This window comes from Phyllobates terribilis, unplaced genomic scaffold (genome assembly GCF_046119375.1).
Source record: "Phyllobates terribilis strain yellow unplaced genomic scaffold, ASM4611937v1 Scaffold_3__8_contigs__length_932513732, whole genome shotgun sequence".
Lineage (NCBI taxonomy): Eukaryota > Metazoa > Chordata > Amphibia > Anura > Dendrobatidae > Phyllobates > Phyllobates terribilis.
In genome coordinates, this window is record NW_027362763.1 from 425040447 (window position 1) to 425062346 (window position 21900).

The 21900-nt window shown below is 42.1% G+C and overlaps 1 protein-coding gene across 2 annotated transcripts in view; it reads left to right on the forward strand.

The window, feature by feature from the left end:
- The first annotated feature begins 9301 nt into the window (after positions 1-9301).
- The window catches only part of HTR1E (5-hydroxytryptamine receptor 1E), a 311004-nt gene continuing 298405 nt past the window's right edge, over positions 9302-21900 (forward strand). Inside the window, exon 1 of one of the 2 annotated variants that reach the window (XM_073673157.1) lies at positions 9302-9663. The gene's annotated coding sequence lies outside the window, so the exon portion shown is untranslated. The remainder of the gene's footprint in view (positions 9664-21900) is intronic. The other variant, XM_073673158.1, reaches the window with a different exon arrangement.

Below are 21900 nucleotides of genomic sequence, written 5' to 3' on the forward strand. Positions count from 1 at the left end.
GATTAATGCAAAGTTAACTATAAACCCTATGCTCTTGCTATGTAAATCAGTGGATGACTCCAGTTTAAACCTCACTGTAAATAGTGCAAAATACCACTGCACTCACTTGAATATACAATACTAGCTATTGAACACGTTTTACGCACATACGCCGATCCGACGCCTCACTCCTGCTCCGGTCTCCGGCGAAGAGAGGCGCCACGGCAACGCTCCTACCGGTCAGGTAAGTATATAAGTACTAGCTTTTACCCTCGGCTTCGCTAGCGTGGAATTTGGTCTGCCACATTAAGTTTCGTGACAGATCATTTTAATAGTAAAAAAAAATAATCTTAATAGTAAAAAAAAATAATCTCAATAGTAAAAAAAAATAATCTTATTTAGTTACTTGTACATCCAAAATTTCAGATGTCTAACTTCAAAACTGACGGATTCCATACAATCTTTGAACCCCTATAATATGAAGAGGGAAACTCTTGAGGGTGGAATTATCAAAATTCCTTTCTTAGTGCTCATTTAAGCTATAATAGAACCTATCTACAAATTTCAAGATGCTAAGTTCAGTGGTTTCGGCTGTGCGTTGACCGCTAGGTGTGTCAGTCAATCAGGTTTACAGTTTTATATAATCTTCGCCTGTATGGTGTGTTTATAAAAAGTAGCCCTATGTCCTTCCCCAGGCTTGAAATTATCCATACCAAATTTCATCACAAACGGATTACTAAACACTGATTAATAAACAGGACGGACTGAAGTTACTTGCGTTTAATATTGTTCGTGTTAGTAAAGAATTAGTATGTAATTGGAATAATGGACATCTGCAGGTAATTTATCTATGTGTTTTTACTGCAATATACTCCTGTAAACTATGTTATTTGATTTCTTTCGTTCAGCGAAAATATGTAGATTTTGCGATTTAGAAACACGAGAGCAAGCTACGTATAGCTGAACGTGGGAAAAACAGGGCGTGCCTAAATGTATCCCCGCTACCTTCAAAGTTTGCCCTTGCGATTTATTGAAGGTCATTGAAAATGCAACTTTAAGTGGGAACTGCAAACATTTGAAATTAAAGGGTAAGTTATTGGGTATTTTTGGGATGCGTGGTATAAGAATATTTTCACCCTTAGCTTCTCCAGTTAAAATTGTGGCCTTTACAATGTGCCTGCCTAGTTCAGTGACTCGCAATCTAGTGCCATTACATAATCTCGGGGCGTCCAAGTTGCGCATTAACAAAACGGGTATACCGACCTTTAATTCGAGCTTATGAGATGGGACCCCGGATAGCTCCAAAGAGTTAACAAACTCCACGGGGTAGCTCGTACAGTCTTCAGATGACATGACTGTGTCGATGGAGCTGTAGGTTGTTGCATCGCTGGTTACTTGGTCCAAGATAATTTTATTGATTTTCGCAACTGTTTCATTTCTTGGTGCTAGTATAGTTCTTTCACATAGCCAATTTTCATCGTGGATGTTTTATTGCAAATTTGGAAAAACTTGAGCAATAAGTGCGTCTTCCGAATCCACAACATGACAAAATTGGTTAGTGAATAGAACCATACCTTCTTCGTTAGTTTCGATTCGACCTTCACCGATCTCAAGCAGTTTCTCAGCGTACGCGCCCGACTCTAGATCACTGAATAACTGGACACGCATGTTGGTGGTGAGGTGCAGCTTTTCAACTTTGGTCCATAAATATGAGGATTTCAGACATGCATTAATTTCGTCTGCTGCAGTGCCTCGCTCGATGAAAGGCAAAGTTTGCCTAAAGTCCCCTGCCAATAAAACAACCACACCACCCATTATTGTTTGTTTTCTGTGTAAGTCTTGTAGACAACGATTAAGAGCTTCGATGGCGCGTTTGTGTGACATTGTGCACACGATTAGTTTGCACTGTTGCAACAGGAGGCCACGGGCGCAGCTCTTGCTGATATTACACGATGGGGTTTCTTCGTTCACCAGATTAAGAGGTAATTTAAAGACTGAATGTGCCGTCCGTCCACCGCTTAGCGATGTTGCAGCAATTCCAGAGGAAGCCACAGCTAATGCAACGTTATGACCGCTACGAATTTTTGCTAAAAGTAAATTAAGCAAGAAAGTTTTTCCTGTACCACCCAGGGCATCAAGGAAAAAAAGTCCGCCTTCACCATTCTCAACTCGTCCTACTATTTTGTGATAAATCTCTCTTTGATCAGGTAGCAAACGTGGCTCAGTTTCGCAAACGTGAGCGTCTAACTGGTTGGTATCATAGCTTAGCTCTTTTATCAACTCGTTCGACAGCTTTCCTCTACGCCGCGGTGAGGGTAGACCAAAATCGGACAATTTCTTTCCAGAAATTATTAATATTTTGTCCTCGATAAGCCCCAACGCCTCATTGAAACAGAGATCATCGTTAACGTGATCCATTCTTACAAATCAGTGCATGATATCCTCTGATAACGCAGTTTTATACTTGTGCCAGAGTTGTAGAGGATTGGATAAACCGCAAGTGCATTTCATGCACCAAAATGTTGTGGTCGTGAAGTACTCGTTGTAATTTTTTAACTATGTTTCTATCTACTCTTTGCACGCACTCAGTACGCCTGTTGATTTGTTCTTCTTCGTCACCTATGAAATAAACTTGTAAAAATTGTGGTTGCGAAATGGACGTAGGAATTAAAGAACCGATACGGTGGTATACTTGTCCTTGTATTGTAAAGGTCGGCAAAACCCTGGCATTGAGACAATTTGATCTGCTCCAAAAGACGTCATATGAAAGCACATGTTTTATTTTCTTACATTATTTAGAAAAAGGCGAGATTCATCAGTTTCATTAGAGAAAAGCTCTTTTAAAGGTTGAACTGGCTCGTCTATATAAGGAAGAGCTACTTTCCCGCCCAAACAACACATACCTGTTGCTTCCTCTTTCCACTTAAGAGCTCCGCAATATTTGCAATCTATGGTCATTGCTTCTATTTTTATAAGCTTGTGAGTTTCATAATCAAGAGTCTCGTCATACTCAAATGCAGCTTTATTAAACAATATCCATGCATTTCTTGTAAATATTTGACGTCGCTGTGCTGCCCTTTCAGCAACAGTGCGTCTGCAAGATTCGGCCATTTCATAAGTTTCAGTGGCTCTATGGGACGCCATGTAAGTCGCTTGCTGCTGACGTCGAGCTTGGGACTGTTCTGGAGTTTCAGCAGCCCGTTGAGACGCCAGATACTCCGCATGCTGTTCACGTCGGGCTTGGGACTGTTCTTGAGTTTCAGCAGCCCGTTGAGATGCCAAAAAAAACTCATTCCGTTCACGTCGGGCTTGGGATTGTTCTGGAGTCTCTGCAGCTCTATGTGCCACACAACGCACCGCCTGCTCAAGCCTTCGTTGCTCGGCTTGTTGAGACGTCTCATCACGTCTAATTATTTTCATAGCTCGGGCTTTATTAGAGCTTTGCGAAATGTTAGACTTACGCTTTCGCGGCATTTTTATAAGTACTAATTACAAAATAGGTACTTAGTAAAGTTGAAACAAAATACTAAAACAATCTTATTAGTTATATTACGATCGCTGTACAGACGATATCAGTTGTATATGACTGGTCTATGAGGAGCAGCTGTGGCGGAGTTACCTATAGCAACCATTTCCAGTGCTCTGTGGGAGCTGAGAGCAGCCTGCTGGTGCTGTGGGTGACATGTTGCGCTGCACACACACAGGGCTGTGCTGCACACAGGAGGGGAGGACGCCATTTGTGTAGCGCTGCTGCCGGTGCTGTCAGGCTGCAGTGTGTGCATCCTCCATGGAGCCGCGCTCAGGTTACTGCCCCTCCCCATGTGTGAGTCACTTCCCCTCCGCCCAGGTGAGGCGCTCGGAACTTTCCCGGCTGCAGCAGCTGGCGCAGGTGAGTGCATGTTTTATTATACGGTGTTATGTGGAGGGACAATGGCGGCGGGGACCCCCTGTGTGAGGACAATGACGGCCCGGTGCCCCCGGGCAACCTGCAGGAGGAAGCCTCACACTCCCCCCGGGCTGTGGGCGCGGGCAGGCCGTGCTGGGACGTGTAGTTCCCTAGTAACCTGTTCCTGACATATGGGCTGTTTTCTGTGTTTTTTTTTTTTTTTCTAAGTCTGAGAAAATGTCATAAATTATCCTTCTCCCTTCAGCTGTTTCCAGAGTGTAATGTATCAGGGTGAGCTCATGACTGACAGCTGTCAAAGTTTCTAGGAAATGTCAGTCCCTGGGGGTCGTGTGTGAACCCCCTGTGCCACACTTGTACCTGGCCACGGCATATGATCACCCCTGTATTCTGACTGTGGACAGGTGGCAACTGTGACCTCACTATACAATGATCCACTATGGGCAAATTATTGTATTATCAATCTCTTCTGACTGCTGTAAATCAGCCATTTAAATATCACCTGTGTATGTGTGTATATAAGAGAGCTCTCAGAGGCCAGATTTTTTTCCGACTTAATTGACATGTATCGTTATATTACGACCAAAATTACATAAAATCATTACAAATTGTAGCCTATATGTTATTCCGATGTATAATCTATATTACTGTAAAGTTTCATGAAAATCCGTCCAGTAGTTTTTTTGTGAAAGAGTAACAAACATACATACTCACAAACTTTCGCATTTATAATATTAGTAGGATGGTGCCGGAGATCGCGGTATGCGTTCAGTGTCTAGGCATACCGTGATCTCCGGCGCCATACACCTCCTCTTACCTGTAAAGGCTCCATGTGTTCTTCTGTCTGGAGCCAGACTGAGCGTCACGCATGCGCAGTCTATAAAGGCTTCAGACAGAGACACGCAGCCCCGGGTGTACTCACTTACGCTGAGCGCTGTATATATAACGGACTGAGAATACAGGGGGTGTACTCATGCTGAGCGCTGTATATGTAACGCATTGAGAATACAGGGGGTGAACTCACTTATGCTGAGCACTGTATATATAACATACGGAGAATACGGGGGGGTGTACTCACGCTAAGCGCTGTATATATAACGTACTGAGAATACAGGGGGGTGTACTCATTTACGCTGAGCGCTGTATATATAATGTACTGATAATATGGGGGTGTATTCACAAATTTTTCTTTCTTTCTCTCTTGTCCTGGACATATTGTCGTCATGGCACCACACTGAGCATGCTCAGTCTATAGAGGCTTCGGACAGAACATATCCCTGGTTATATTATATACTAGCTATTGAGCCCGTTTTACGCCAGGGTGGCGAGCATTTTTATTGGTATATGGTCTCCCATGCTGGTATGTACTGCCCCCCTCCTGGTATTTGTGCTGCCCCCATCCTATCCCCACCTTCCTATCCTGGTATGCATGGCACCCCTCATCCCCATCTTGGTATGCATGGCACCCCTCATCCCTATCCTGGTATGCATGGCACCCCCTCACCCCCAATCCTGGTATGCATGGCACCCCTCACCCCCAATCCTGGTATGCATGGCACCCCTCACCCCCCAATCCTGGTATGCATGGCACCCCTCACCCCCAATCCTGGTATGCATGGTACCCCTCACCCCCAATCCTGGTATGCATGGCACCCCTCACCCCCAATCCTGGTATGCATGGCACCCCTCAACCCCAATCCTGGAAGGCATGGCACCCTTCATCCCCAATCCTGGTATGTGTGGCACCCCTCACCCCCAATCCTGGTATGCGTGGCACCCCTCACCCCCAATCCTGGTATGCATGGCACCCCTCAACCCCAATCCTGGAAGGCAAGGCACCCCTCATCCCCAATCCTGGTATGCATGGCACCCCTCTTCCCCAATCCTGGTATGCATGGCTCCCTCATCCCCAATCCTGGTATGCATGGCACCCCTCATCCCCAATCCCGGTATGAATGGCACCCCTCATCCACAATCCCGGTATGAATGGCACCCCTCATCCCCAATCCTGGTATGCATGGCTCCCTCATCCCCAATCTTGGTATGCATGGCTCCCTCATCCCTAATCCTGGTATGCATGGTACCCCTCATCCCCAATCCTGGTATGCATGGCACCCCTCATCCCCAATCCTGATATGCATGGCTCCCCTCATCCCCAATCCTGGTATGTATGGTTCCGTCATCCCCAATCCTGGTATACATGGTACCTCTCATCCCTATCCTGGTATGTATGGTACCCCTCATCCTGGTATGCATGAGTATATGAGTATGAGTATGCCTGGTATACACTGCAAATGTGTCTTCAGTAAAATGGCACCGGATAGCGCTATGCTCATGTGCCGATCCGACGTCTCACTCCTGTCCCGGTCCGGCGAAGAGAGGCGCTGCAGCAACGCTCCTCCCGGTCAGGTAAGTATGTAAGTATGGTGCCGGAGATCGCGGTATGCGTTCAGTGTCTAGGCATACCGTGATCTCCGGCGCCATATACTCCTCTTACCTGTAAAGGCTCCATGTGTTCTTCTGTCTGGAGCCAGACTGCGCGTCACGCATGCGCAGTCTATAAAGGCTTCAGACAGAGATGTGCATCCCCCGTTATATTATAGATAAAGTTTTATTGGTGAGTCAGCATATAGAAATAGAAAGAATAACCAACATTTCATTCTGTCCCAGACCTTGATCATGTCCTATCTTATATGGTTCATATGAAATAAGGGGGCATGCTTGTATGATGAGAAGGAGGATTATTAATGTGACATCATCGCCCCACCGATTAGTTAACCATGGATTTACATAGCGTGAGGGCAAGGTTTAAAAGTTAATTTTACATTTATTTATTCAGCAACAGACAAGCAGCAAATATGAGCTTGTTCGAGTGAAGAAAAAGGGTGCAAAACAGAAATGATGGCAATTTAGGGGGTACGGCAGCTGACAGGTTCCCTGTTAGGTCTTTCTAAAGGGAGAAGGTCGCTACCCTGCTTTGAAGAGATTAAAGTGGTTGTCCCATGAACAAAGTACATTTTAATCAATAGATCTAGGAATAATAATAAGTTCCACAATTGGATGTGTTAAAAAAATGTTCCTGTGCTGAGATAATCTTATAAATGTGCCCCTGCTGTGTACTGTGTAATGGCTGTGTCTGACCGTACAGGAACATGGTCTGATCATACCATATCTCCAGGGCAGGGGAGGAGGCAAAACAATATACAGGGTGGTCCAAAAGTAGGTGGACAGAAAGTGTAATAAGGTTATGAGGGGGGAGATTTATCAAACATGATGTAAAGTGAAACTGGCTCAGTTGCCCTTAGCAACCAATCAGATTCCACTTTTCGTTCCTCACAGACTTTGGAAAATGAAAGGTGGAATCTGATTGGTTGCTAAGGGCAACTGAGCCAGTTTCACAGATCTAGTTTTCACAGATCTCCCCCAAATCTGTTTTCTTTTCAGATAATTCAGATAACACATAATGGCAAATAATTTAAATACAGATCAAAGAAAATGGATTTTAGCAGAGTATTGGAAATCTCAAAATGCTGAAACCGTTAGAGCTAATTTGGTTGAAACATTTGGTACTCAAGCCCCAAAGAGACAAATCATTTACCGCATTTGTGACAAATTCAATGCCACTGGCTCAATCCTTAATGCTCCAAAAACTGGTCGACCCAAAACAGTCTGTACAGAATATAATAAACAACTTGTTGCTGAAACATTTGTTCAGAGTCCAAAAAAGTCCACCAGAAGAGCCTCTTTGGAATTGGGAATTTCACGAGCTTCTATCATGCGAATCCTGATATCTATTGGGTGGAAAGCTTATCGTCCACGTCTAATTCATGGTTTATTGGAGGATGATCCAGACAGGCGGCTGCAACTTAGTGTTTGATAAATCTCCCCCTTCATAACCTTATTACACTTTCTGTCCACCTACTTTTGGACCACCCTGCATAGACATTACAGCACGTGATCGCAAATTATTCTTTCTGTGAGGTAAAGCGTTTGCTGCTTGTTTTAAATCAGATAGGGAAATGTTTTACCTCACAGAAAGAATAATTTTGAGTCCTCCTCTGCCCAGGAGATGTGGTATGATCAGATCATGTCCCTGTACGGTCAGACACAGCCATTACACAGTACACAGCAGGGGCACATTTATAAGATTATCTCAGCACAGGAACATTACACTGATGAGCAAAAGGGTAACAATGTTTTGAACTTTTGACTTTCAGGCTCCCTATCTCACCATCCACTACTGCTTGTAATGTGAGACTGCAATCATTTTATAGACCATCATCTTGGCTATGTCTTACATAAATTTGACTTGCAACTATTTAGCATATGATTAGTTATGCAGATTCTTGTCATGTCAATGCATTGTTACTGTTTTGCTCCTGGTTGTGGAAAAATATTTTTCTTCCTGTGTACTACAAAATACAACCTGTTCTCACATTCCCTAATAGCTCAGTGTGTTATTAGGTTGATTTCCAAGCGAAAGGTCACTGGTTTGAATCAAGGAGCAGCCATGAAGAAGATTTCCCAAGAAAAGAGAAACAGCATTACCCAGCTCATCGCTAGGGGTCTATTGGTCAAGAAAATTGCCAAACTACCCCCACTACTGATTGGCAGATTTCTGCCTATGCACAGTATACACATAAAGCTGTCAATCACTGATCACACATCGATAGTGGTCTCTCGGTCAAGAAAAATACCAAACTACCCCATTACTGATTGGCAGCTTTCTGCCTATGCACAGTGTAAACATAAAGCTGTCAATCACTGATGTGGATGGGGTTATACAGAGCTCAGCATTTAGAGATATGGTAAATATGTAGCAGATAAAACTGTGATTTTATCAAAACTGCAGCAAGCAGCCTCGTAAGTGATACATCGCTGAAATCAGGGTCTCTGGCCCTACATCAGACTGCTCTCAGAAGGATAACAAAAACCTGGTGACAGATTCTCTTTTACTCCCCTGACAATTAATTGTTTGGGGTCTTCCTACAGAGTAGCTTGGAGTCTTCATACAAAGTAGATTCTTGGTCAAATCCTACCAAATCGTCGGGGTCGGCAGACATTAGTCTAATGTATATGGGGGGCCTTATTGAGCTGAGCTATTGTACACTATAAAAAACTGTGTCTGGATGTGATAAGATTGCAGATTACAGCAAAGCATTGCATTCACCTAGCTGCAAATTAATCAATGCTTTGTTGGGCATCTTTACACTGATCAACACTTGCTGTGTCTCACACTTTCCTGTCCTGCCTGTCCTAGGGACAAGCAAGGGCAAAGACTAGCACAGGATAAATACCTCCTCTCCTCTGCCAGGAATCCTGCTGACACCTTGCCCTTCTCACTCTGATTCTATTCCTGACTGTAACAGCTTCTCAGCCCCCTAGTGGCCAATTTCAGCATAATTTTTTCCTAATGTATCACTCAGCTGCCTATGGTCTTGCTTCAGTTGTGCTCCAGCTTCTGCTCACTGAACCCTGCGCTGCTGCTGTATCTTATAGCTGCTGTCACATTTACCATTATCATCTGTTCTCTTGGCTGGAAAACATATCAAGTCCTAATACGTTTCTCTTCTCATTTATGGATTACTGGTAAGAAGATGGATATATTAGCTTTGTAATTGTCAGCAAATAATCAAGCGGTGGCAGATCATTTTATCCTACAAGTCAGAGCTAGCCCTCCAAGATGTAAAAGATTTCACCCTGTGGATCCCTCAGCAGGTTCCTGGGATCAATAGTGACCACGCAGGAGGGCGCTGTCTGCAGGTGCTGCTCATCCCTAGGTAATAGACTTATGCATGTGTGTGGATGAATGTCTCAGTAACAATTATTTATTCCTGGACATTGCATTCTTCTTGCTTCATCAAGGTCTTTAATTTCATTGAGAGAATTCTTTTTGGCTGTATAATAGTTGTGATTTCCCGGAACTGTATTTATAGCTTTACTGAGTTATTGCTTTTCTGCGTTCAACAAATGATCCATTTTTTCAGCAGTAAATGTATACCATGTGTGGCAGAACTAAATTTTTATCACTTGGTTTAAATAATGCTTATCCCAAGATGTGTTATATGAGTTTTTACATAGGACTGCTAAACCTTCTGCACCAGAGTTATCACAATGCACAAACTGCACAGCTCCAAAAGTTCAATGATCTCTAAGTTTACCATTGTGCCATAAACATGTCAAGAAATAAATCATCATATGCGACTTAAACTGACAATTTAGTTCATCAGAACCTTTCATAAGCCTTTTTCCAGGATCCCAGCATGATCTGTAAACTGATGAAATCTGCTGTCAGTTTAGTGATTAGATCAGAGATCTGTTTCAGAGTCATCACAGCCACAGAACTACAATGCCTAGCAAAGACTTCAAAGAAACTAATACTGTACAAACTTATAGTCAACTTTTGTAAACTTGAAATATTTAGTAACAATGTACATCTTATGCATTCCACATATTTGAAATTGTTTGCTACCTGTATTTCCAATAACATGTTTTTCATGTAACATTTTTTTTACTTTAAAATAAAGTCAAAGTAAATAAATTACTTTAATATCCCTTTAAAATATTCCACACATCGGTTCTAAAATAATATGTCATATTGACTTAAATACTTAGCCTTAAAGAGGGATTCCTATGCTAATCATTTAAGGCTCATCAGCTGGATACGCTATATATACCTGATCGGTGATGGATCCACCTCAACTACCAGAAAAAAACATAGTTCAGGTGAGATTCATTAACCAGTGACAACCACTGAACTCTCAGTACACTTCTATGAAGTAGATGGAGTAATTGCACACAGCCCTTTCTATTGAAGTCTATGACAGCTAGGTTTCTATGGATATGTCATAATCATACTAAATTAAAAAAAATAATAATCCAGTGGTTTTACAACACCTTTCATTTTACTTTAATGTTATATCAAATAAAAAAGGCATAAAATATGGTAGGTAAAGGCTGAACCTTTCATCCTTCCGCCATTATACAGAACAAGGAACCCAAAGTCAAGAATCCCAACCAGATACTAAATCTGGTGGCTATTTTTTTCCCCAGAAATGGAACTTGGAATCCCATGTGATTAATAATGGTAGGTCATGCATTAAAAGAAATAACCAACCTTAAACACATAAGACAGAAACAACACTATACAATTATCCCCCAAAAGGGATAGAGAAGAGGGCGTCTATAGATAAAGAAAACCCTGCTTTGATACCAGCCAAACACCAGGGGGCACTATATTATCCTCAAAAATGTCCTATACTGTCGCTATGTAACCGCGGAGGTTGGAACCCTAAATGGTGGTTGACAATGGCTACCCTACTCAACGATGGCTTGCCCCAGACTGCCCTAAAAGACCCTGACTACAAGTTCAGCCATAATGAGTCAGAAAGTGCAAAAAAAAGAACCCAGAACAGAGCAAGATCATTCAGTCCCAGGGTGAAAATGCAGCCAGATAATGCACATATAGCAAAGCCAACAATCATCAACAGGCACAAAAGTAATTGATCAATGATACATGCCTACTTCATTAGCATAAATGTAGAAACTGACACCAAAGATACAAATTCCTAGACAATGCCTCAAAAAAATTGATATTCCTCTTGGGGGATTATTTTATAGTGTTGTTTCTGTTTTATGTGTTTAAGGTTGGTTATTTATTTTAATGCATATCCAATAAAAATATATACTGTATTTTAAGGGGATTTTCTTGTTAGCACTTTTGATAACCCTTGACGTTTTTTTTAGTTAGTTAAAAGGTAATGGTAGGGCACTCAAAGTTTGTACCTCCATCTATTGGACTGGGAAAGAGAAATAGGGGTTCAACCTACTTAACCCCTTGATCACCTGTGACCTACATTTTCATCACAGGTTGCATGCAGAGTGTAAAGAGTAGGCTCAAGAGCTGAACCCGCTCCATACCGGGTAGATGACACCAGTGTTTCATAGCCAGAATCTGCCTCTAAAAGCAGCACTAGGAGCTAATTTCAATCGTTGCTGTTTAACCATTTAAATGCTGTCAATCACCAGCTCCCATCAACCTCCTCAAACTCCAGCAACAAGATCGCATGTAGCCCATGGGTTACCATAGCAGTCAAGCCTTGCAGAAGGCCACCATGGATGCCATCCTAGCCAACCCATGAAACATAGCCTCTGGGCTTTATGGGATAATGTCAGTAGTATTGCAGTATATAGAATGAGAACTATTGCAAGTTCAAGTTTCTCAAGTAGCAAAAAATAAAGTAAACATTTCAAAATTTTAGAAAAGTTCCAAAAAAAATGTAAGTTTAAGATGCCCCCTTTATCCCATTTAACAATAAAAAAAATAAAATAAAAAATCATTATATTTGATATCCTCATGTCCGTAAAAGTCCGATATCAAACTATACAATTATTTAAGCCATATGTTTAACACTGAAAAGAAAACAGGGTTGGCATGACAGACTTGCCTTTTTTTTTTGATCACCACATTTAACCCCCAAAAAATGGAATAAAAAGCAATCAAAATATTGTATGTTCCACAAAATGGTATCAGCAAAAACAAACCACAGCGTAGTGTGGAAAAACAAACCCTCACACAACTCCATTGTTAGACAACTAAAAAAGTTAAGGGTCTCAAAACATGTTTTTTTAACCATTAAAAATAAAAAATTAGCTTATAAGTTTGACATCGATGTAATCATAATAACCTGGAGAATCTCATAGCTGGGCCATTTTCACAGCTCACAATACTGTAGCTGAATTGCTTTTTTTCACCATTTTAGCCCTACTTGTAAGTTCCATAATTTGTATGATAAAATGAATGGTGTCAATCAAAGCAGCAACAACAAAAACACTACCCATCATGGAGCTATGTCAATGCAAAAATAAAAAAGTTATGGCTCTTAAAAGCAGGGGAGAAAAAAATGAAATGAAAAATTGCCAGGTCTATAAATGGTTATGTTACAAAGTAGCAAACAACCATACCTCAATGGCACAATGAAAAAAAATGCATGCCAATAAAAAGTATCTTTGCAGAAAACAGCAGCAAACATTCTGGAAAATGTTCCTAGACTTTTCCCTTAGGAGACACTTTGCTACTAGTAGCTATGATGGAAACCTGGTACTGGGTGAAAAGCACAAGCAAAAAGGGAGATTTGAAAAGAAAAGCCTAAACTTTACAACAAGGCAAAAAATGTGGATTATTGTGACATCTACAACATATATGCAATATAGAAACATACTTATTGCTCTGTCTTGATGTTTGGATAGGGTATATGGTACAAAGAAATTTTTTTTTATAGAACTGAAAAGTTTTTAGATTGTTACTTAGGGACATATGGAATAAAGGAGTTGTCTGGTCCTAAACTACATGTCTGCAGTAACTCTATGTGACTGCAGACTTGTGAATCCTCACATCGCGCACACTGCATGCTGTGAGGATTCTCCAGTGCTAGAGTTAGGGGCAGTGGTTATGTGACCGCAAGTATACGATATGCATACTCCTGACCATATTCCGACTAGATTGGCACAGCCTTGCTCAATACACTTGTATTGAGCGAGGCCGGAAACAGTCTTGTTGGAAAGTGGTCGGGAGTGTGCATATCACATACTTGCAGTCACATATCCATTGCCCCTAACTCTAGCACTGGAGAATCCTCACAGGATGCAGTGTGCGCGATGTGAGTATTCACAAGTCTGCAGTCACATAGAGTGACTGCAGACTTGTAGTTTAGGACCGGACCACTCCTTTAAACTACTGAAAATGGCGAATGTCTATGTAGATTAAATTCTAATATAATAATGTTATTACCCATACAACCATAATTTATATTATTTCTATCAAACTATAGTTATATACATACACTGTGTGTCAATACACTGCGATTAATGAATACATGAATTCCAGCATTGCTATATATGTAAAAAACTTGCTATTTCTATCAGAAGTGATGGTGGAAAAGTACTGCGATGGTGCATACATTGTAGTGTAATTTTTGAAAACTACAACATGGTTTCTTGCATCCAATTCCCAAGGAACAGTGATGTGTCTTGCAGATCTCATACAAAGGAAACACCCCTGGCAATAACTGATGTAGTAGCACTAATTAAATCACATATGCCATATTAAGCAAATCCTCAAAAGATGGACTCTTGGGTATACTTGAGGACGTGAAATGACAAAAACCTGCAATAGATGAATGCATACTAACAATACACTCATCTGTCAATTACATGCTAATGAATTCTGTAATAGTCCAGCAATACAGGAGGAAAATGTCTATCATCACGTTGAGAAGGAATCGTCAAAACCACAGACTGTTTCTTTCCATGTGTTAAAACATCAGTAAGACTGTTGTCAAAATATTTATTTTCACATTAATATATTTTATATTACATATTTACACGGGGGCTAGGCATTTCTTCATTACTAATATGGTCATTATTACAGTAATAGTTTTCATGTACACAGATTTAGAAGAAATGATGGGCTCCTACTTTTTAAGTGCTTCTTGAATGTAAAAACTTACAAACAAATCATATATAGTGGCTCCGTCTATAGGGTTGACTCCTGATCAAGATATTCCGGATGACCAGCATGCTGGAAGCTTGTCATGAAGATAAGTCATGGTAGAAAGGTAGATGGCGCAAACTTTTTTTTATTTGTTCAAAATAATAATAATAATCTGTAAAAAATAATAATACATTTATATATATATATATATAAATTGTGCAAATACAAACATTAGAGGTGTCCATAGCAACAAATCAGATTACAGGTTGTAAAATAAAAGAACATGATTGGTTGCCATGGGAACACCAAGTTCTTCCAAGTTTCCCAAAATACTATTTAATAAATACAATTGGAGGACAAAAAGATGCTATTTTCTACATATACATATACCTTAAGGAATTATCTTGGGTAGCATGTGGATTCTAGTTACAGGGAGATCCTCAGTCGTGGGCATTTTCTTTACCACAGGACTCGGTTTCTCTTCAGTCTGTGGAGGGTTTTTCGGGGCTCTGGCCCTCATCTATGATGACACTGACCGTGTTGTCTTGGCTGAGTCTAAGCTACGTCACCTTCAGCAGGGGAATCGGTCAATGGAGACGTACAGTTCTGAATTCCATAGATGGGCAACGGATTCCAAATGGAATGACTCAGCCCTTAGAAGTCAATTTTGTGAGGGTCTTACTGAAAGGTTGAAAGATGCCTTGGCAGTATATGAAACCCCTCAGTCCTTGGAGGCTGCCATGTCATTGGCCATACGTCTTGATAGACGCCTTTGGGATAGACGGGTGAGACCACCTTCCCCAGGGCCTTCTTGTCAGGGTTGTGTACCTCTGCCGGGGGAGCGGTCTGGGGGTGAACCAGTACTGGGGGAGATGGAGGAACCTATGCAGTTAGGGGGTGTCTCTGCATCATACATTTCCCTGGAGATTCACAAGAAAAAAGGCGTATGTTTTTTTTGTGGGAAAATGTGATATTTTGTTGGGACCTGTCTTTCAATTCCTAAAGAAAAGGAGACTCGATTAAATCTTGGTAGTCTGGAGTTGGATAAACAAGGGGTGCATTTGTTGCCAACCTGCAGTTCCCATTTTTTTCCTGACAGCAGAGGTGGTGCTAGGGAGCAAAACTGAGAAAATTTCTGTGTTTGTTGACAGTGGAGCCGGAGTCAGCATGGTTGATGCTGAGTTTGTGAAAACTCATGGTCTTGCTTGCTGTACTTTAGCTAAACCTATTTCCATCTTCGCCATCGACTCTACTTGCACAGAAAGCATTTACTCAGATTGTATATAGTGTAAAACTGAGGGTGGGGTCAGTTCATTGTGAAATAATCCCTTGCTATGTCCTTGACAATCTTCCCACACCTATTGTTTTAGGTATTCCTTGGCTTGTTAAACATAATTTGTTGGTGGAGTGGCAAACCGGGGAGATTATTGAATGGGGAGATTACTGCCATGAGAACTGTTTAGATATTTCCCTTGCTACTGTCCCTATGGAAATATTACCTGCTTTTCTGTCTGGTTTTGAGGACTTTTTTCTGAGATGGGGTGTCAGGATTTGACTCCTCATCGTGCATATGACTGTCCTATTAACCCGACGCCCTGGATCTAAACTACTGAAGTCCAGACTGTATAATCTTTTTGGCCCTTAGAGACAAGCCATGAAGGATTTCATTGTGGAAATTCTGGAGAAGGGATATATCAGACCCTCATCTTTGCCCGTGGCGGCAGGGTTCTTCTTTGTGAAGAAAAAAGATGGCGGTCTACGTCCTTGTTTAGATTTCCAGGAATTAAATCAAATTACCATCTGTGATCCATACCCTCTTCCTCTGATTCATGATTTGTTCAGCCATGTTGTAGGAGCTAAAGTATTCTCCAAGTTGGATTTAAGAGGAGCCTACAATCTGTTTAGAATCAGAGATGGGGAGGAATGAAAAACAGCATTCAATACCCCTGAAGGGCATTTCGAGAGTCTGGTTATGCCTTTCGGTTTGACCAATGCACCTGCGGTATTCCAGCATTTCATAAATGATATTTTCCATTATTTGGTGGGGAGGTTTGTGGTGTTCTGTCTGGACGATATTTTGGTTTACTCACCTGATTTTAAGACACATTGGGGGCATGTTAAGCAGGTGCTCCAGATATTAAGGGATAACAAACTTTATGCCAAACTGGAAAAATGTGTTTTCGCTGTTCAGGAGGTACAGGTTTTGGGGCACTTGTTGTCATCTTCGGGTTTTCAGATGGATCCGGAGAAGATCCATGCAGTCCTTGATTGGGACTGTCCCGAGAACCTGAAGGCTTTACAACATTTTCTGGGCTTTACTAATTTTTTACCGGAAATTCATCCAAAATGACTCTGTAATTGTGAAACCCCTTACTGACATGACTAAGAAGGGGTCTGATTTTTCCAAAAGGTCGGATGCATCCCTCCAGGCTTTTTATTCCTTAAAGAATCATTTTGCCACTGTATCTATATTCGGTCAACCCGATGTTTCCCAGCCCTCTATTATGGAGGTTGATACATCAGATGTCGGGGTTGGGGCTGTGTTGTCTCAGGGTCTGTCCCCTGGTAAAAGGTGTCCATGCACCTTTTACCAGGCGAATTGTCTTCAGCTGAGAGAAATTATGACGTGGGTAATAGAGAACTTTTGGTGATCAAATTGGCGTTGGAAGAATGGCGAGACTGGTTGGAGGGGGCTGTCCATCCTATTACTGTTATTACTGGCCATAAGAACCTGTCATATCTCCAGTAAGCTAAATGTCTCAACCCTAGGCAACTCAGATGGTCCCTGTTTTTTACTAGGTTCAATTTTGTTGTCACTTTTCGTCCAGGGGTCAAAAATGTCAAGGCTGATGCTTTGTCCTGGAGCTTCACTGGTGGTGGTGACCATGAGAACCCTGCCCCATATTACAAAAAGGGGTAGTCATTTCGGCACTGTATCCTGTACTGGAGGGTGAGGTGTTGGAGGCTCAGGTGGACGCCCTTGCCTCCTGCCCTTCAGGAAAGTTATTTGTACCATCTAATCTGTGCTGCAAAGTAATTAAGGAATATCATAACTCTGTGCTTGCTAGGAATCCAGGTGGTAAGGCAACCGCGGACCTCCTCTCTCGTCATTTTTGGTAGCCGGGGTTACATCGGGATGTGATTGAACACGTATCTGCTTGTAGTATTTTGTCCGCGTTCTAAGGTTTCGCATACCCATCGGTCTGGTACTCTTCTTCTGCTACCTATCCCTTGTAGGCCATAGACACTTGCTCAGGTGTTCATAAAATGAGATTGTGAAGCTTCACGGGGTTCCCTCCGATGTGGTATCAGATCGAGGGACCCAGTTTGTTTCTAAGTTCTGGAAAGCATTCTGTTCTCTGCTGGGGGTGCAGCTGTCCTTTTCCTCTCCAACACGAGAATGGAAAAAATCTTCAGGCACCACTGTGTGATATTTATATTGTTGAACAACAGCAGTGGTGACGGACAATAATGGTGGTGCAAAAGCTAAAGTATGGCATCTATGCAGCAAGTAGAAAAATGAATAGCAGCACTCACCAATTCCTTTGGCTAAAAAGTCCTTTATTTCATAGTGTTCTGGACAATCAGATGCAGCGGTCTATCTGAGGTGCAGGGGAGACATGCGGGGAGACGAGTGGATGACAGCCGTTTCGCGTCTTACAAATGCTTCTACGGGTCCAAACTGTGTTTCCTCTGCCTTCCACCTTCAGTCGAATGGACAGACCAAGCGTGTCAATCAGAATTTGGAGACCTACCTCAGGTGTTTTTGTCTTCGAAAATCAGGAAGATTGGGCATCCTACTTACCGCTGGCAGAGTTTGCCATTAATAAACATCATCAAGAATTCAATGGCAGGTCACGGTTCTTCGGTGCATACGGTTATCACCCACAGTTTGGTACCTTTAGTGGGGGAGGAGCTTAAGGAGTTCCTGAGGAGGAACGGTATGCTTCATCACTCTCCTCGGTATAGCAGGGTGTTCTTTGTAATTTAAAGATCATGGGAGACAGGTATAAACGTATTGCTGACAGAAAATGCTTGCCAGGTCCGGACCTGAATGTGAATGACTTTGTGTGGTTGTCTACCTGGAACATAAGATTGAAAGTTCCTTCTTGGAAGCTGGGACCTAGGTTTATTGGTCCCTATAAAATAAACGCCTTCATTAACTAAGCAGCGTTTTGTCTTGAACCTCCTCAGGCCCTTAAGGTCCACAATATGTTCCACATTTCCTTACTCAAGAAGTATTTGAAACCTCTTGAGCTTTCACCTCTACCACTGCCCCCAGTAATGGTTGATGGTAATCTGGAGTTCCAGATTTCGAGATTTGTAGATTCTCGTCTCCAACGTCGTTCTCTACAATACTTGGTGCACTGGAAGGGTTATGGTCCAGAGGAGAGGATGTGGATTTCAGCATCAGAGGTGAACGCTCCCAAGTTGGTTTGTTCATTCCACACCTCTTATCCAGAGAAACCCGGTCCTGAGTGTCTGGAGGCCACTCTTAGAGAAGGGGGTACTGTCATGAGTGTGTCCGAAGTGACAGACAGTCGCCCTGCAGTTGGCTGCAGGAGATCTGTACGTTTGGCATTACAGACACCTTCTTAGAGGCTGTCTCTCTAGGACCCAGTGGCTACCTTCCTCTGGCTAATTAACACCCTGGCCTGGGTGTATAAATACCTGCTGTCTGCTAGAGGGAGGTGCCAGCAATACTCACTTTACCCTTTGTGAAGGCTCGGAGCAAGTGCATTACTTTATCCTTTCTGGAGCTATGAGGACAGATGTTCATCTCTCTGAAGTCGACTAAAAGCTAAGTTATCTTCCCTTGTTTGTTCCCCCTTGTTGTCTTTAGTTGTCAGTGGGGATCGACTAGCGCTCATCCCCCTCTTTTCCCTAGCCAGGGCCAAACGCCAGGGAAAGACAGGGTGAGGTTCGCGTGCGGCGATTGGTGAAGAGCCAATATAGGGACGTTAGTGGAGACAGGGTGATAGTAGATCAGCCTAGTAGGTCTCCACTCTCCCTTTCCCTAGTGTCTGGGCTCCCTTTCCCTGTTCCTTTTGTGTTGCACTAAGTTCACACACCTTGCGTGACAGAGGTATATTGAAAGACTTTATTGGAACTACGCATTTCGGAGTCACACAGTTCCTTTATCAGTTATATAATGACAGGATGTCATCCATGATCTTTATAGGGGTCAATGATGACATAATAAATTAAATATATGTATCCTGATACCTAATGAAGGAGTCTGTTCAATTCCAAAATACATCGTTCCACTAAAGTACCTCCTTTGGATCTCCAATCCTTGGCAGTACTTACAAAGTCCATGATTTTTGTTCACTTTCCATAATCTTCAATTCCAGTGCTCAAGTGCTCAGGAACCAGCAGACGTAGCTGCAGCTGATGGAGGAACCACCAAACGATGCTTAGTGTTGTGCCTGCTTTGCGCAACTCTATTAGGTGAGTGTCAGCTCATACCACTAATGATCATTTAGCTGATCTACACTAAGAGCATTTTTTGTCTCCTTTTATCTCCTAGCCTGATATGTGGGTGCAGATTAGGGCTGTGCTGAATACTCCCCCTCCAAATTCATACATGAAAGAGCTAGCACACTAAATGATGCTTTAAGTGGCTTTACACAATGAGTAGAAACAACATTTCATGTCCATAGGACCTCCTTATTATTGCTAGGATAGGCAGTGTCATGTATGATCTTCAGCCATATGTGCAGCTATCTTGAATGCACAAATATCAAAAGGTCTTAGTCCGATCTGTGAAATCGGACCAACAAATCTAGACTTCACTGCCCACTTGCATCAATGTCTCTTAGGTAACCAAGACCCTGTGGCTTATACACTGGCTGTCCATCAGTAGACTACATTTAGTAGCTAAAAATGACTGCATACTGTACTGGAATCACCCCAGAAGACTTGTGAAATATATGCAGCACTGTGTAGGATGGTGAGCAAAACTTACAGATGAAGAAATAGCCATGGACTAATTAAATGGGAGTATTTTATCTTGATGTGTTCTGTATAAATGTCATCGTATGTCCTATTACGCACTATTATAATAGCATGAAAGGGGCCTTTTACTGGTTTGCTGCTTTTATGTTTTTTATGGATCTATTGCCTTCCATTCCTATGTTCTGTTTGACGTTACCTGCAGTATTGGAATACTACCCTAAAGAGCATGGATGCTGAAGGCGTGCTGAAGATCTTTCTTGGGACCACTGATAATGATGCTCATTCTTGTGAAAATCAGTTTATATTAGTATTAAAGGGGTATTCATGAAGAATAAGAGGGCTGCAAAAACTCCCTTTTCCTTTTGTGCAGTCATAGAATCAGTTGGTAAAATTCTGTGTATCAGTTGAGACAAAAAAAGTCAAAATAATTATTTAGGCAGATGTAGATGAAGTGCAAAAAAATATTTATAATCTGTATACTTTGGGTCTTTTTCTCTTTTTCTTGATACCTTTAATGTGTTACTTTTTCTTTCATGATTTATGAGTGGGATCTTCCTGTTGTGATGTTTGACATTACTTTAGTCTAGTTTTCTGTTGCTCACACATCTTATAGAGCCAATGTTTTCACCATCCTAGAGCAGTAAGCCTTCTTTCCCTTTCTCACTATGGGCAGTTTTTAAAAAGTTATCTTCTTTGATATTCTGCTTCTGATTTGCACCATTTCTGATAATGACCATCTTTATTTAAAGGGTCTTTACTGGACAATGTTAATCTCTTGCTTAAAACTTGTATAGTAATCGTTAATGACCAACTCTTAAGCCACGTTCACATATCCAGTATTTAGTCTGTATTTTACATCAGTACTTGTAAGTAGTGATGAGCGAGCTTGCTCGCTACTGCTCGGTGCTCGCCCGAGCATCTCACTGCACGAGATGCTCGGTGCTCGCCGAGTATTTCCCGGGGTTGCTTGGCGGGAGCCCGGGTCTCCTCCCTGCATGAATCAGAGCCAATGAACATGCAGGCATTGCCTGCCACTCACTGTAATGGCGTAACCATGTTGGTTGTGGCATTACAGTGATTGGCTGGCCGCACAGCGTCATAAGGTCTATATCAGACCTGGCGCCGCCATGCTCGTCACAGTCACTCCGGAATCAGACAGTGTAGGGAGAGGTGCTGCTGCGTCAGGGAGAGATTTGCTTGTTTCCAGTTAGTGTAAGTGTACCAAACTATATTAGAGACACATATCCATCTCAAAAAACAGTCCTTCTGAGGACTAATCCATCTGCAGAGATATCAGGCAGGCAGTGTATATAGGCAGGCAGGCAGGGTATATAGCAGACTGCAGTGCACATGGCACAAGAGGCTCCATTCCAGTTTTGTCTGCTTCTGCTGTTAGATATTTCAAGAAATAGGTCTAGGTCTCAGGTGCCAGGAATAATTTTTTTTTGGACCTTAATCCTCATTATTTGCTTAAAAGCAAGACAGAGAACACCGTTGTTCTGCGCCATTTGCTTGTTAGCACAGCAGAATACAGCCAGGTCCTTTCCATATTACAGTAATAAAAATC